Genomic DNA, 10,808 nt, shown 5'->3' on the forward strand with positions numbered 1-10,808 from the left:
AGAGATTAGCTCCTGCATTCATTCTCTGGGCTGTTGTTATGTTCTGAGTTGAATAGGATCCAAAATGCAGCAGTCTGGTTGGTCCTAGAACAGTAGGATTCAGAATGCAGCAGTCTGATTGGTCCTAGAACAGTAGGATCCAGAATGCAGCAGTCTGATTGGTCCGCAGGAGCCACCCAATCCAACTCCAGGTGGAAGTGAATCCGCAACCTGATTGGCCTACAGGAGAATCCCAGAATTAGCAAATCACGTGGGGCCCATTGTGTAAATAATGTATATAAAGCAGACATTCTGGGGGAACTTCTATTCCTCACTACTACGAGCTGAATAAAGAGCATGAAATCCACACTCGGCTCTGAGTATATTTCAGCTATATATATCCTCAGCATCTACAACTGCACAGCTTTACCATGGAATGGAATTTCAGATAAGGGGATAAGTATTTGAGAGGGGGAAGCTCAAAAGGAGAATGACTGTCCTTTGCTCATAAAAAAGTGATTTGGATTATAGCCATGCCCTGTGCTCCCTATTACACCCTCCCTTCTCCCCCCCCCCCAAGCTAAAAAAAAGCTCTACTTTGAGGAAGAGGGAGGGATGGGCTTTCTTCCAGAGAGAGGAGACTCTTTTTTGTACTATAAGATTAAAAGTACACATCTGTAAGGTTATTAGGTACTATATTTACTGTACATATTCATTAAGTTTGGCGCATTATTTTTAAGCCCCCTGTGTATCAACTAATAACAGAAACAACTGAAGCCTTTGAACTTGTAATTCATCATGCCACATAGCCTGATAGCTACATTAGTGAAAATGAAAAATATATGTGCATAACTGACAGAATCAATAATGAAAAGATCATATTTTTCTTTGGGGTTCCTTTGTAAGATATCGGAATGGTCAATGTAATGTAAGTCACACTGAGCTGCACTTGTGCTTTGTAACATATATCTACCTATTTTGGCAGGTCCCTGGGTTTTTTAAATAAGTCCACAAAGGCTAAGATATCTTGTCTGTACTGTGAACTTCTACCTTTTACATTTCAAATTAATAGCAGCAAATATTTTAAACCACAACTGTTATTTCGTTCTGATAATAATCTGTCTGACCAACTTGAAATCTCTCTCTCTTCTTTCAGTTGCCACCTACAAGATGGGCTCTTACTTTGTTCCAACACTAAGCAAGCAATCATACCAGTTTGCCCCTTTCCTACGCTTTTAGATTCCAACCCCTTTGAGAGAAAAAGAGGGGAGTGACATTCCCAAAGGGAATGTATTTACAATGGAAAAGGTCCAAATAGCTGGCAACTGGAATGTCGTCGTTCCCCCCCCCCCCAACCCGCAGTGTCCTGATAGACTTCCTTGTGAGCCTGGTGACCTCACACAAAGCTTCCCTTCTATTTTTGCACAGCAGGCTAAGGAATGCTGGCGGGAGGGATGCAAACTAGCCAGAGCTCTGAGAGGGCAGCCTGAGCCAGCTTATGCTCACACAGGGTCCTGTGGCTTCAATGGTGACTGGGCTTACTGGAAATTAGTGGGGTTGGATGAGACGTCAAGATTCCACCCTGAACGAGAGAAGGTGGCTGGCTGGTGGCAAGGGGAAGAAGGAGAGCAGGATGTGTACTTTGGCATCCTGGGAATCTGGAATGCATTTTGCTGCATCAGGTAGCATAAGGTCTTCTAAACCAAGGCAAGGAATTGGAGATTTCAGTAGCTTTCACTAAAGTAAGAAGCCCAAGAGGGGGTTGTTCATTGGATGGTCAGGGTAATTTGCTACAGGATTTCCTAGAGCCGGTCCCATCCCCATGGGGATTTATACAGAAGTGTGGTTAGTGATTGCGTTGTAGAATTCATGGCATTTGACAAAGCCAGGTCTGACTGGCAGATATCCCATGGTGGCTGGTTGCACAAATCTCTGGTTTTACCCGCCTTGTTTTCATTAGGCAAAGAAACAGGATAATAAAATGATGGTAATCCTTCTTCCAAATCAGGGTGATGCTGAAGGGTTTTTTATGCTCGTATTTTGTTTAGATTTTTTTTGAAGAAGAGAAAGATGAGGCAGATGAGACTATACAATAATATTGTAATCAGCAGCCTTTCCTAACCTAGTGCTCTTCCAATGTTGTCGGGCAGCAACACCCATACAGTGGTACCTTGGGTTAATAACTTAATTCGTTCTGGAGGTCTGTTCTTAACCTGAAACTGTTCTTAACCTGAGGTACCACTTTAGCTAATGGGGCCTCCCGCTGCCGCTGTGCCGCCCCTGCGCAATTTCTGTTCTCATCCTGAAGCAAAGTTCTTAACCCGAGGTACTATTTCTGGGTTAGCAGAGTCTGAAACCTGAAGCGTCTGTAACCCGAGGTACCACTATACAGTCATACCTCGGGTTACAGACGCTTCAGGTTGCGTTTTTTTGGGTTATGGACCTGCCAAAACCCGGAAGTACCGGAATGGGTTACTTCTGGGTTTCGGAGGTCGCACATGCGCAGAAGCGCTAAATCACGCTTTGCACATGCGCAGAAACACCGAATCGCAACCCGCAAGTTGAGAACGAGCGGGTTGCAAATGTGCATCCTGCACAGATCATGTTCGCAACCCAAGCATCCACTGTAATTGGTTCCCCCCCCAAAAAACCCCCCAAACTTGTACAGTGGTGCCCCGCAAGACGAATGCCTCGCAAGACGGAAAACTTGCTAGACGAAAGAGTTTTCCGTTTTGGAGGTGCTTCGCAAAATGAATCTCCTATGGGCTTGCTTCGCAAGACGACAATGTCTTGCGAGTTCCTGCTGGTTTTTTTTTTTCCTCCCCCCCCTTTTTCTAAGCCGCTAAGCCGCTTATCAGCTGATCTGATCAGCAGATAAGCCGCTAAAAGCCTCTAAAAGCCGCTAATAGCGCTAATCCGCTAATCCTTCAATGGGCTTGCTTCATAAGACGAAAAAAAGCGCTAGACGAAGAGAATCACAGAACGGATTCTTTTCGTCTTGCGAGGCACCACTGTATGATAGTGTTAGTATATACAGAAAAACAAAAAGAGGCAGGAGAAAAGAATCCCTACTCCTTTTAAAAAAAAACCACTTAATCCATCAAACACAGTATTTCACATCCCATCTGAATTATAAAAAAAATATTTAAGTCCATATCAAAGATAATAGAAAGGGGTTAGTTTAAAAAAACAAATAAACAAATAAAAACACATTAAAACTATGCTTACAAATTAATATATTGGAAGATAATCAGACCCAAAAGGCAAATGGGCATTTGAGGTCGACTGGTACAACCAGAAGCAGTAAAATAAGTCAATAAGGGCCAGCAAGTTTCTGGGTGACAGGAGACGGGCAGGTGTGGGGGACTCCCTGGTCCTGAATGGGGTAACTGTGCCCCTAAAGGACCAGGTGCACAGCCTGGGAGTCATTGTGGACTTAACAGTTGTCCATGGAGGCACAAGTCAATTCTGTGTCCAGGGCGGCTGTCTACCAGCTCCATTTGGTACACCGACTGAGACCCTACCTGCCTGCGCACTCGCCAGAGTGGTACATGAGGTGGTTATCTCCTGCTTGGACTACTGCAATGCGCTCTGTGTGGGTAATCCCTAGTTTGCCTAATGGGTAACCCAGCGCTGTGACAGCTGATTCACACATGCAAGACATCACTTGCATTTCAGCTATATAGGGCATGTATATATGAAATAGCTGAAACTCTAGCAGAGGTCATCAGTTCACGTGTAAGAAAAGTCCAAAGCAATTCACCCTCAAAATGCCGTTTTCCTTCAACTTGTGCTTTGCACATTATCACAACAAATATTTGCTGCAGGTTTTATGTTGATTGTCCCTGATTTCTTTTCTGCTTGCAAATTTCAACACAGTCCAGGGAACATTTGACTCTGATTATTCCTAATTATTTTCCTCTTGGCATTCTTCTTACATTTCATAACCTTCTAATCTCGTCTGAAGTCATCTTCCCAAGCAGCTGGGCACCAAAGCATGTGCTGTTGCCAAAGTCCCTCGAAATCAGTAAGACTGCCCAGAAGAGCTTAATGGGAATTTATTCCAAAAGCCCTCTTCACAAATCTGATGCATTCTGGTCCTAATTAATGAATGTGGGTAACTATAGTAGTTCCTTAAAGATCTGAACATGTTGAACTCCCCTCCACCACCACCAAAAAAACCTGCTGAAGCAGGAATATATCCTTCTTCTATCACAGAGAAGAAACAAGTTAAAATTTTAAATAATGATGTTTTAGTAGTGCACATTCCAGAAATGCAGCCATATTACGTGTCAGCAGTTCATTTTAATAATAAGTGGTGCTGGGGCTCAAACTTGCTTGGAAGGCCTATTCCTACATCTGCATGCTGTGGTTAGTCAACAATAATGGAAAAGCACTCTGAAGATGTTCAGGTGACCTAAATCTAAGTCCTACGTTGAAAATGCTGACAAATCAGAGGAGTAGGGAGTTAAAGAGATCATATTTCATATTTCATACTTTGCCAGATTTATTGACATTTCAACTTTCATTGTATAATAAACCTGTCATATATACTGTATTATCCTTTGACTTCTGAATACCTGAGCTTCACATCTTGTCTAATTTCCTTCAGATACAAATTTTGTAGCTGGTAAATGCAGCCATTCAAAAATAAGTAAATATACATAGGATTGCACCATTCATATATGGAATTTCTACTTGGGTCCTTCAGATTATACTCTTTGCTTGTTGGCACACAAAACTTTATCACTCGGTTTAAGATAGTGAAGTAGAACAAAATAGGTTTTTGGAGGTTTCCCAGATTCCTCCTGGTTCGTTTTCTAGGTGCATTACCTAGGTGCTCAGTAGAATTAGTGGGTACTGACAGCTTTTATTTTTGGCTGATAGAGGTCAGTGCTAAAACTGGAGAGTCTAAATCTATTTAAGGTCATGCCTGGTCTCTGCCTGAAGTAGGAATGGATGCATCAGTCTACTGCCTGCCTATATCGTTTCTGCAAGTATTCATTCATAAATCCATTCCCTTTCATCCATGCAATCTTGCAAGAAAGAAATGGTGGTATTTAAACCAATTTGTACTCAGAGTAGACCCATTGAAATTCATGGCCCTAACTTTGTCATGTTCATTAATTTCAGTGGCTCTACTTTGAGTAAAACTTTGATGGATACCACCCTACAGTACCTGAAACTGAATAAGCTTCTTGTAGAACAGGATTGACTCCAACTCTTATCAGCCTCAGCAAGGACTGATGGGAGTTGGAGTCCAATAATATCTGGACAGCCCAGGGCCTCCATATACACTTCCCAGGCTTGGGTCCCAGAGAGGTCACTTGGGTGCTATCAACAACCTCAGATATGCAGATGACACAACCTTGATGGCAGAAAGTGAGGAGGAATTAAAGAACCTTTTATTGAGGGTGAAAGAGGAGAGCGCAAAATATGGTCTGAAGCTCAACATCAAAAAAACGAAGATCATGGCCACTGGTCCCATCACCTCCTGGCAAATAGAAGGGGAAGAAATGGAGGCAGTGAGAGATTTTACTTTCTTGGGCTCCATGATCACTTCAGATGGTGACAGCAGCCATGAAATTAGAAGACGTCTGCTTCTTGGGAGAAAAGCAATGACAAACCTAGACAGCATCTTAAAAGGTAGAGACATCACCTTGCCAACAAAGGTCCATATAGTAAAAGCTATGGTTTTCCCAGTAGTGATGTATGGAAGTGAGAGCTGGACCATAAAGAAGGCTGATTGCCGAAGAATTTATGCTTTTGAATTACGGTGCTGGAGGAGACTCTTGGGAGTCCCATGGACTGCAGGAAGATCAAACGCATCCATTCTGAAGGAAATCAGCCCTGAGTGCTCACTGGAAGGACAGATCCTGAAGCTGAGGCTCCAATACTTTGGCCACCTCTTGAGAAGAGAAGACTCCCTGGAAAAGACCCTGATGTTGGGAAAGATGGAGGGCACAAGGAGAAGGGGACGACAGAGGACGAGATGATTGGACAGTGTTCTTGAAGCTACCAGCATAAGTTTGACCAAACTGCGGGAGGCAGTGGAAGACAGGAGTGCCTGGCGTTCTCTGGTCCATGGGGTCACGAAGAGTCGGACATGACTAAACAACTAAACAACAACAACTTTGTCATGTTCATTAATTTCAGTGGCTCTACTTTGAGTAAAACTTTGATGGAGACCACCCTACAGTACCTGAAACTGAATAAGCTTCTTGTAGAACAGGATTGACTCCAACTCTTATCAGCCCCAGCAAGGACTGATGGGAGTCCAATAATATCTGGACAGCCCAGGGCCTCCATATACACTGCCCAGGCTTGGGTCCCAGAGAGGTCACTTCGGTGCTGCTAATGCAGCAAAAACAATGTGGGAGGCAGCAGTTGTGAGTTACCGGTCTCTGCAGCCACAGCAGGCGCTGTGATTCTCCAGTGGTTTGACTTCACCCCTAGAAGTGCACTCCATTGTCTCTCAAGGCAGATGGATGCCAGAAAAATAACAGGTTCTCCAGCCCTGCTGTACAGAGAAAACAAACAGACTCACTCTCCCTAATGGTCGGGACATTCCTAGGGCAAGTTAGCTAAAATGGGGCTGTCTCTTTGGTAGAACACAGAAAAGAAAAATGGAATCCTGACCCTGTAGCAGTTTTAAAGCTCCAAACTACAAACCCAGGTTATGTTCTCAAGCACATTTCAGACTGGCTGACCTCCTGCTTGGACAACTGCAGCATCCAGACTCTGCCCTAGCGCCTGGATTGCTGCAACTTATCATTCATAAGACTGCAACACCGGGCAGGAAAGGAATGGTTCTTAACTATTCTGATGTTGGACACACAATTGAAGCAGACCCAGTGAAGTCAATGGAAATGACTTAGGTTCATCAATTTCAATGGATCTACTTTGAGTCGGAGTAGGATTGGGTACAACCCATGGCAGAACTCCAAGTGTCCCTATTTTCCAGGGACAGTCCTGGATTTACAGAAGCCATCCCAGTTTCTGATTTGATCCCAGAATGCCCTGCTTTTCCTTAGTACATAGCTTTTTCCATCTGAGAAATGTTGAAGGGTAGGGGAGTTTTTAATGTTTAATGTTTGATTTATTGTGTTTTTAATATTCTGTTGGGAGCCCAGAGTTGTTGTTGTTGTTGTTGTTGTTGTTGTTGTTGTTGTTGTTGTTGTTGTTGTTTTAGGGTGTCCCTATTTTCATGGGATAAATGTTGGAGGGTATGGAGTTTTGTGTCATGTTTCATTATGTTTTTATATATGTTGGAAGCCGCCCAGAGTAGCAACCCTGTTAGATGGGTGGGGAATAATAATAATAGTCTAAAGGTAAAGGGACCCCTGACCATTAGGTCCAGACGTGGCCGACTCTGGGGTTGCGGCGCTCATCTCGCTTTATTGGCCGAGGGAGCCGGCGTACAGCTTCCGGGTCATGTGGCCAGCATGACTAAGCCGCTTCTGGCGAACCAGAGCAGCGCACGGAAACGCCGTTTACCTTCCTGCCGGAGCGGTACCTATTTCTCTACTTGCACTTTGACGTGCTTTCGAACTTCTAGGTTGGCAGGAGCAGGGACTGAGGAATGGGAGCTCACCCCGTCGCGGGGATTCGAACCGCCGACCTTCTGATCGGCAAGTCCTAGGCTCTGTGGTTTAACCCACAGCGCCACCCGCATCCCTTAATAATAGTCTAGGATGTCCCTATTTTCATGGGAGAAATGTTGGCGCATATGCCACTGACCTCATTTTTATTGTGTCCAGGTAAATATACGGTTGATAATATTCACTCTCTGCAGGCAGGGCTAGTCACCCAGTCCAATTCAAATTCCCAGGTCTTCTGCATGGGGACTTGAGCGAGAAAGAAGCTGTTCACGATTTCTGAAGATGGCCTTTTGGTGGCCTGCGGGGATACATTACAAACCTGAGCAGACGCTGAGATGCAAGGAAGCATGCATGCACACAGTCTCCGTCCCTCTTTAGCTTGCAGCGAAGTAGGGCACGGAGCCATTTCTTTGAGGGAAAACTGAGGCATTCTGTCCCAGGAGCTGAATGACCTCTTGATCCTTTTGCAAGGGCATGGCTTAGCTGAGGACAGCTCTCCAGGCAGGCCTGCATTCCTGGCATTCCCAGCGCCAAACCGACGACGCATTCCTGTCCCAAGTAGGCCGGCTTGTGTGCTTCTGCCTCCGAAGTCGGTGGTGCGAGGTTGCTAAGGAACCGGCCTTCCCTTCAGACAAAGGGCCCACTGTCTGGTGTGCTTCTGAAAGCACAAGCAAATGAAAGGCCCAAAGGTTCAACGAGGGAGAAGGAATTGGGGACCGCGTATCCCCTTTCACGTCCTCCGACTTAGTTAACATCTTCACTGGGAGTCGGCCAGAGATGCGGGGAATCAGCATCTTCTTTCCCACAGATTCAAAGAAGGGCAAACCTAAATGTGCGCCCTTTATTTTCAACTCTGCTTTTTTAAAGCACATAACCTGCAAATGCTGTGATGATGATGATGATGATGATTAATTATTAATTATTTATACCCCGCCACTCTGGGCGGCTCCCAATAGAGTTTTAAAAGCAATACAGCCTTAAATATTAAAAACTTCCCTAAACAGGGCTGCTTATCTTTTAAAGATAAGATAGCTACTTATTTCTTTCACATCTGAAGGGAGGGTGTTCCACAGGGTGGGCGCCACTACCGAGAAGGCCCTCTGTCTGGTTCCCTGTAATCTCACTTCTCGCAGCGAGGGAACCGCCAGAAGGCCCTCGGCGCTGGATCTCAGTGTCCAGGCTGAACGATGGGGGTGGAGATGCTCCTTCAGGTATACTGGACCGAGGCTGTTTAGGGCTTTAAAGGTCAGCACCAACACTTTAAATTGTGCTCGGAAACATACTGGGAGCCAATGCAGATCACTCAGGAATGGTGTTATGCGGCTACTCCCAGTCACCAGTCTAGCTGCCACATTCTGGATTAAATGCAGTTTCCGGGTCATCTTCAAAGGTAGCGCCACATAGAGCGCATTGCAGTAGTCCAAGCAGGAGATAACGAGAGCATGCACCACTCTGGCAAGACAGTCCGCAGGTAGGTAGGGTCTCAGCCTGCGTACCAGGTGGAGCTGGTAGACAGCCGCCCTGGACACAGAATTAACCTGCGCCTCCACGGACAGCTGTGAGTCCAAAATGACTCCCAGGCTGTGCACCTGGTCCTTCATATTAAGCCTGTATATTATCTGGCTTAAGATTTCTCTTCCACGGCTTCATCTTGTAAGGCTCAGATGACACATTGGTTAGGAAGGTTTGCTCTAACAAGAATGTAACAGATAACAGCAGCAGCAGCAACAAAAACCATCCTATTTCTGATTCTTCCCTAGAAGAATCCAGAGCCATCTAGTGACTAAAGTATCGAATGACAGCCAGCAGCGTCCGTCTGTGAAATGGACAATACAGCATTGGTAAGAATAGGCTTGCCATACGTCAGGAAAGTTCCTGACATGTCCTGGTTTTGCGGTTGTAAAAACGGCATCACGGAATTGGCAAAATGACAAGGAAAACCCGGATGTATGCGATGGGAAAAGCAGTGGGAAAAGCCCAAAAAGCTGGGTTTGTTAAAAAAGCTCAAAAATTTTGGGGTCTTCCTAAAAAAAATTTAGGAAGGAAGTTGTCTGTTTTTTGTTTTCATATATATATTTTTATTATATTTTCTGTTTTACACTTTAAAATACTCATTTAAGCACCCTTAAAATATCAATGACTTCCCTTCTTCTCGTTCCATGGTTCATTTTGCATATCATAAATCCCTGCATATTTTACAAAAACTAAACTATTCAGCATTCCATTATTGCATCCATCAAAACATTGTTGAATTTATCTTAATGTTGCCAATGTTTTCAAGTGTACGCAATTTCCCCCCATATAGTCAATAAATGTTTTCCAATCTTCTCTAAATGTATGCTCTTCTTGTTCTCTTATTACTGTATATATGTTAAGTCTGCAAGCTGCGCATATTCTGTCAGCTTAAGTTGCCATTCTTCTTTAGCTGGGACCTCACTTGTTTGCCAGGAATTTTACTGTTTGAAATATGGCAACTCTAGGTAACAACAACCTAGGGTAACAACAACAACAACAGTAATAATAATAATAATAATAATAATAATAATAATAATAAGTGCTATTTTTGTAGAGAAAGTGGTGCCTCCCTCTTTCTCTTAGAATGGCAATGGCACACACCCGAGAGGTTCCAGAACCAAGTTCTGGTGAGTTCTCTCTGAAAAAAAGCCTAATAATAATAATAATAATAATAATAATATCAGCAGTTGGGGAAAAGGAAGCCCTTGTTCTGAGACCTTGAATGGTCTCTGTCAATCAGACGTCGACAATACTGGTGTTCTAGATGCACCTAACTTGGCGTACCTTCATATGACTTAGGTGTGCCAGAACTCTACACAGAGCAACAGTTGTTTTGCTTGTCAAGCTATGAATAAAACCAGAAAGTCCAGCGCTGCGTCCTACAGCTGGCCATAACTTTAGGAGCTCTTCATACAGGTACCATATTCATAGAGTTGCCAGGAAAGAGACCTTGGCGGTGGCATTTGGCTAACCCTGTATTTGAGCATACCCTGTCAAGGTCAATATTGAATCCATTTGGAGACTGGTGGCGATGCTGGACCTTGCTTTGGGAAGGTGGAAGCACCAGAAGACAGTCAGTCAGTCCCTTTCCTTCTATGGACACCTTGTCCGTGGGCAGTGAAGGAAACATAAATTCTGCAGAATTTGAATTATTTTTGATACAAAGCAGCCCAGTGGCAGGAAGTGGAGCAAGGTGGGATTGAGCATCATGCT

This window comes from Podarcis liolepis (assembly GCF_965112155.1).
Source record: "Podarcis liolepis genome assembly, chromosome: 2".
Lineage (NCBI taxonomy): Eukaryota > Metazoa > Chordata > Lepidosauria > Squamata > Lacertidae > Podarcis > Podarcis liolepis.